The sequence below is a fragment of the Coregonus lavaretus genome, assembly GCF_964263955.1.
Source record: "Coregonus lavaretus genome assembly, chromosome: 13".
Lineage (NCBI taxonomy): Eukaryota > Metazoa > Chordata > Actinopteri > Salmoniformes > Salmonidae > Coregonus > Coregonus lavaretus.
In genome coordinates this window covers 9,858,954-9,866,437 of record NC_140000.1, presented here as the reverse complement: position 1 = coordinate 9,866,437, position 7,484 = coordinate 9,858,954, and positions in this window count along the sequence as shown.

The window sequence follows — 7,484 nt, the reverse complement described above, 5'->3', positions numbered from 1 at the left end:
ATCAGCTGGGATGATGCGGTGGGTTTATACTGCCAACGGCCCCCTCCATCTCCCCTCCCCTACTTTATCACCGGGATGATGTCATGGCAGTAGGAGTGTTTGTCATCACCAAGGTGACTAGAGGTTGCCGGTGGCCAAACATCTCCGCTGCTCGGAACACAATGATGTAACGGGAGGACACCCGCCAGGGTCAAAGGGCAAACAGAAACTTGACAATAGCGCCAAAGGGGTACAGTTAGCTAAATTGTGTTAAGACGCCAATTGCTAATGTGCTTTAATGTGCTAAATATGATCACAATTGATATCAGGTCTCACACCCACAGAACTGAACTGTAACTGTAACTGGACCTACAGTGGAGGTCCTCCTCCATCGGTCTGGTAACCCCATCACCCCATCAGTAGGTGTGCATCTATCCCAGCACTGCATTTGTGTCATAGCATCTCTGCTGTGTAACAGTGGTCATTGCAAAGCATCACTTTCCATCCTGTGTGTTTATAGCCTCGCTCTACTTCACAGTGAGTTACAGTCTGTCAGTACCATCTGCTCTCAGCCCCCTGCAGCCTCTCTGCCATAACACCAGCAGGTATGACACACAAAAGTTCAACACATGCTCTGATCACCAGCAGACTAATCTCAGCACCCAGAACCAAATCTCTCATACACAGGCCACCGCATGAGCATTGACCTGATTGGCTATAGCCTACAGCCGTGTTGTAGTCAACGAGTCTCGAGACCACATATTGAGTGTCTCGGTCCTGTCTCGGTGTCGGATACATTTGTACTCAGTCTTCACTTGGTCTCGGACAGTGAGGACTCGTAATTTCTTCCCGAGACCAGCGGAGTAAAACACTCATAATTTTCAGCTTCCATTCATTCAGCGCATAAAACCGCTTCGCCAGGCCAAATACATACACTCCTTACTTGAAAACCTGAATATCTTAACAGTCTTTATATCTATTATAGACATCACAGGAGGTTGGTGGCACCTTAATTGGGGAGGACGGGCTCGAGGTAATACTAATACTACTAATAATAATAATAATAATAATAATAATAATAATAATAATAATAATAATAATATGCCATTTAGCAGACGCTTTTATCCAAAGCGACTTACAGTCATGCGTGCATACATTTTTGTGTATGGGTGGTCCCGGGGATTGAACCCACTACCTTGGCGTTACAAGCGCCGTGCTCTACCAGCTGAGCTACAGAGGACCACTATGGCTGGAGCAGAGTGGGTGGAATGGCATCAAACACATGGTTTCTATGTGTTTGATGCCATTCCATTCGCTACGTTCCAGCAATTATTATGAACCGTCCTCCCCTCAGCAGCCTCCACTGATAGACATGTTTGCGCAGTGGCAAACCTATAGGCCTTCAGCGTGTGACAGGTTCGTGATTCCGAAAGGACAGCAACCCTAATACCAGCGCACTCATGTAGGTGTGCACTTTTTGTAAAACACAAAGGGCCAGTGGTGTAGTGGAGGGTATACGCAGCTATTAGCCCTATACCACCTTTTTTTCAGTGGGCATTGCTTATACGCACTTCTTCAACCCTACTGATGCGTATCAAAGTAGTGTAGTGGAGGTATACGATGTATCAATGATGTACTACAATAGAGAAATCATGCACAAAGTAGACTACACTATCTTAAAGCACACACGTGAAATACATTCACATGCGCGCCGCACACATAGCCTAGTTTCAACGGAATATCATCTGCAGGCACGAAGTGTGCAGCCCTCAACTGGTTTTGGCATGGAGCAGCTCACAGACAAATGACATCGGTAGGGTAGGAAAGACATTTCAACTTATATCTACCAGTAAATGCTAATCAAGGCAACAATGGATATGCAAACCAGGTATTGAAAAAGTTTAGTCCGAAGTGTTGGTTAGTAGGCTATTTGTGATGTGCAAATGTCATCATGAGCTGTTTGCATCAGGGGCGTAGACATGGATGGGCCTGGGTGGACAGAGGCCCACCCACTGGGGAGCCAGGCCCTGACAGGCCCACCCAATCAGATTGATGTGGTTTAAGCATTGTTGTAGACTTAGACCCTCACATTTGTGTCTTTTTTATATTTAAAAAAGTGTGATTTTGAGAGTGAAAATCTGAAAAATCTATAGGAAAACTTAAAAAACCATAGGGAAACATAGAATATTCCACACAGGGTGTCTTTCCTTTGCTGGGCGGGCTGTATGGGAACTTTTTGGCAAAATTAGAGTATACCCACATCTCCAGGTGCCACTACACCACTGCATAGGTCCGATGGAAAGACAACAGTCACACACAGCATGATGTTAAAGGATAAGCAGTCCATAAACTCAGACATAATAAGCCAGTAGGTCCCAATCATAGAATACAAAAACACAACCATTAAGCATTTCCCAATTGAAATGTACAACTATTACTTCCCATTGAAAAAAACATTTCACGTTTAGCACACAAAGTAACTGGTGACCTAAAGTTTAAAGTGGAACTGACAGCGTTTTAACTACTTTAACAACAATCATAATATCAGTCAACAATATAACATTTGGTTGGTTAGCTAGCTAGCAAGAACTTGAACGACTGTTATACAGTTAGCATATCTCTTGCGTTCGCAAATTCACTCTGGCTATCTACTCCAATTTCAGAGCACTCTCATCTGAGTGTGCCAGAACACAGAACAACTGATGAATTTACAAACGCACAACACCCGCTGAATATGACCGGTGTCAGTAAACGTAGGCAAAAAAAGTAATAGTCATGAACGCTCTAGATAACATGTAAACATCCTAACCATCTCTGCTACAGCGAGTAAAATAGTCAGAGTGAGGTGTTCTCTCATTTGTGTCTGGAAGTAGCTAGCTAGCAAGCTAGCCAACTTTAGCCAGTTAGCTTGGGTGTTTGGTTGGGACAAGCATGCATTGGCAGGCAAGCTGCAGAAGGACGAGGAAGCTACAATTCCCCATCGTTTATCAGTGCAATTTTGACAGCCAACTAGCTGAAAAAGTTTGTGAGGGTTTATCTAATGTTCCTTCGTTAGATTTTAGCTCATCTTGCTCTGGCTAGCATTAGTTGTTGATCTTGATGTTGTTGATGTGCATAACTGAGGGAGAGAGAGCCTACCTTTTCATGGTTGTTTGATCAATAGGACTGTAAAGTTTCCAAATGTAAGAGGACTCCCGTGGTGTTTACATATTTGCAGAAATCCATTCAGGTGTATTTTGTGGTTTTTGGCGAATGCGTTCTAATGATCTAAAGTTGCGCTGTTGCAACTGCCTGTGAACACACAGTCCAGTTCAACGTGAATGATGGCAGGCCCGTGTGGCAAATGGCTTGTTTGTATACTGTAGCTCTGATTGGTCTACTGTAGCTCTGATTGACTATAGCCCACTGGTCTGTGTAGACTCCGGTCCTGGACAAGACAGATGTTTTTATTTGCTGCAGTGTCTATTAATTGGCCAAACGCACGGCCGCTTTTCCCACATATTGCTATAGAATTTTCACAAATGCCTTAGTATACTTCATTCCCAATTTTCTTTTAACAAAAGTCTCACTTTCTTCCTGGGGTGTACAGTGAGGGAAAAAAGTATTTGATCCCCTGCTGATTTTGTACGTTTGCCCACTGACAAAGAAATGATCAGTCTATAATTTTAATGGTAGATTTATTTGAACAGTGAGAGACAGAATAACAATAAAAAAATCCAGAAAAACGCATTTCAAAAATGTTATAAATTGATTTGCATTTTAATGAGGGAAATAAGTATTTGACCCCTCTGCAAAACATGACTTAGTACAAAACCCTTGTTGGCAATCACAGAGGTCAGACGTTTCTTGTAGTTGGCCACCAAGTTTGCACACATCTCAGGAGGGATTTTGCCCCTCTCCTCTTTGCAGATCTTCTCCAAGTCATTAAGGTTGAGGCTGACGTTTGGCAACTCGAACCTTCAGCTCCCTCCACAGATTTTCTATGGGATTATGGTCTGGAGACTGGGTAGGCCACTCCAGGACCTTAATGTGCTTCTTCTTGAGCCACTCCTTTGTTGCCTTGGCCGTGTGTTTTGGGTCATTGTCATGCTGGAATACCCATCTACGACCCATTTTCAATGCCCTGGCTGAGGGAAGGAGGTTCTTACCCAAGATTTGACGGTACATGGCCCCGTCCATCGTCCCTTTGATGCGGTGAAGTTGTCCTGTCCCCTTAGCAGAAAAACACCCCTAAAGCATAATGTTTCCACCTCCATGTTTGACGGTGGGGATGGTGTTCTTGGGGTCATAGGCAGCATTCCTCCTCCTCCAAACACGGCGAGTTAAGTTGATGCCAAAGAGCTCCATTTTGGTCTCATATGACCACAACATTTTCACCCAGTTCTCCTCTGAATCATTCAGATGTTCATTGGCAAACTTCAGACGGGCATGTATATGTGCTTTCTTGAGCAGGGGGACCTTGCAGGCGCTGCAGGATTTCAGTCCTTCACGGCGTAGTGCGTTACCAATAGTTTTCTTGGTGACTATGGTCCCAGCTGCCTTGAGATCATTGATAAGATCCTCCCGTGTAGTTCTGGGCAGATTCCTCACCGTTCTCATGATCATTGCAACTCCACAAGGTGAGATCTTGCATGGAGCCCCAGGCCGAGGGAGATTGACAGGACTTTTGTGTTTCTTCCATTTGCGAATAATCGCACCAACTGTTGTCACCTTCTCACCAAGCTGCTTGGCGATGGTCTTGTAGCCCATTCCAGCCTTGTGTAGGTCTACAATCTTTTCCCTGACATCCTTGGAGAGCTCTTTGGTCTTGGCCATGGTGGAGAGTTTGGAATCTGATTGATTGCTTCTGTGGACAGGTGTCTTTTATACAGGTAACAAACTGAGATTAGGAGCACTCCCTTTAAGAGTGTGCTCCTAATCTCAGCTCGTTACCTGTATAAAAGACACCTGGGAGCCAGAAATCCTTCTAATTGAGAGGGGGTCAAATACTTATTTCCCTCATTAAAATGCAAATCAATTTATAACATTTATGACATGCGTTTTTCTGGATTTTTTTGTTGTTATTCTATCTCTCACTGTTCAAATAAACCTACCATTAAAATTATAGACTGATCATTTCTTTGTCAGTGGGCAAACGTACAAAATCAGCAGGGGATCAAATACTTTTTTCCCTCACTGTATATGAAAAGATTTTAATAAGATTTCATGTTGCTAAAATGCTGTCAGTTCCACTTAAATGCAACAATGTTTCACACACATACATTATTTTCAAAGAGATGGCTAACAACAAGCAAGCGCTGCAATAAAAAACACAGTTCCACTCACCAGATGATGATCAGTTAAAACTTAACTTCTTGTTGAAATGTATTCTTGAAAAGGGAGAAGCTAATAAATTATCAACATTCTCTTTGATAACACCTGCTGCAGCCGCTGCAAACTAGCCAACATCAAAAGCTAAAGCTAGACAGTGCAAAAACTACTGCTCGCTATTGTGCAGTGACCTGTTGGCCTTCAAGAAGGCAGAAGTTTCCATACTTTTGTAAAAACTGTCACACTCATTAAGTCAACATGTGATTGGTTGATTCCACTGTCACTCCAAAATGTTGCCCTAATACAGTTGAATGGCAGATGCCTTTATCTAGCTTCTAATGGCCTAGCCAATGGCTGATTTAGCTAGCTAGATTTATCTCCCCAGAGACCAGCAAAGAAAAATCCTGATTGGATATTTTTTTATCTTCAGTGTTAACCCTTTCCTTTTCAACAAAAACTGAAGAGATTAAATCAGAACATCATGGAAAATAATATAATTATCATTATAATCATTTTATAATTCCTTAACCCGTCTCTGAAGGCGTAGAAGGGCCATTGTTCCCCACTGTTTTTGGGTTTGTAATAATATGTAGAGTGGCTTTGTTTTCCCTCAGCATGCATGTTTTTCACAATTCTGAATGTCTAAAGAAGCCATATGTTGTTATGAAATATGAACACAGAAATACTGGACATTTTGAACTCTTATGGTGGTGACTTGACAAAATTACAATCATGGTCTTGAATTGGACTAGGTCTAGGACCTCTTGTCCCCCTCCCTGTCTCAGTCTTGACTCGGTCTCGCTTTAGGTGGTCTCGAACACAACACTGGCCTACAGACAAGACAGTAAGGTCTGGCTGTGGATGGATTTGTGAATTCAGCAACATTCTCCAGTAATATCTCTTTTACAGTATAATCAACACAATAAATCATGAAGCAGTTTGACTTGTATGACAAGCCCTTGTCTCCTAAAAATGTCCTCCATGTCACTTGGTGCAGGCAAGTTTGTCTAGGTCACACAAGTTGAGGCCGCTCTCGGTCATCTCTGCATGGACATCTCTCCTCCAAGTGTTCCTGGGTTGACCTGTTTCGTTTCCCCTGGGGGTTCCATTTCAGGAAATCGTGAACCTCTAGGGAAAAACTGGACATGAATCCATTGAAATACTAATAAAATGAAGTGGAGTTGGATTGGACACGCCCTACAGAAACCGGCCACCAACATCACTCACCAGTCTCTGAAATGGAAGTAGTTTATTTTCATGCATCTTTAGTTTCTAACAATATACTCATGAGTCCAACACAAAATGTCTGTCATCAGACTGCCAAAGCAGAGCTTATACACCCAAACTGGAACCAAACTTTACATTTTTAGTCTGAAGTCAGCAAAGGTGTTTTTTTTACCCTTTACATAACTCACAAAGACAGAAGTGCACTCCTCTGTCATTTAAAAGGAGAGAGGGAGTGAGTGGGAGGCAGAGTGGGTGAGAGGAGAGGGAAGAGATTATCTACAAAAGAGGGGGGAGGGGGTGAAGCTACAACGCATGGAGATGTCAGTGAGGAGAGAGGAGAGCAACCGAGGAACGGAACATAGGCAGAGAAAGAGCATGGAACAGGAGGGAAGGTGAGGTGTGTGGGAGAGGGGAAGAACTTGGAGAGATTGATTACAGGAGGTATAGAGAGGCAGAGATGGAGCACGTGTCAGAGGGAGAAATAGGGAGTGAAGTCTTGTGTGTTAATTTAACATGCTACCATTCTGTTCAGTTGTCAGGCTCATCATATACCAGGTGAGACCCGGGAAATTTTTTGGGGGGATATATATTTTTTTCTTATATACAGTACCAGTCAAAAGTTTGAACACATACTCATTCCAGGGTTCTTTATTTTTTACTATTTCTACATTGTAGAATAATAGTGAAGACATCAAAACTATGAAATAACACATACGGAATCATGTAGTAACCAAAAAGTGTTTAACACTTTCTTGGTTACAACATGATTCCATATGTGTTATTTCATAGTTTTGATGTCTTCACTATTATTCTACAATGTAGAAAAAAGTAAAAATAAAGAAAAACCCTTGAATGAGTAGGTGTGTCCAAACTTTTGACTGGTGATATATATATATATATATATATATATATATATATATATATATATATATATATATATATATATATATATATAGTGTATAACATGT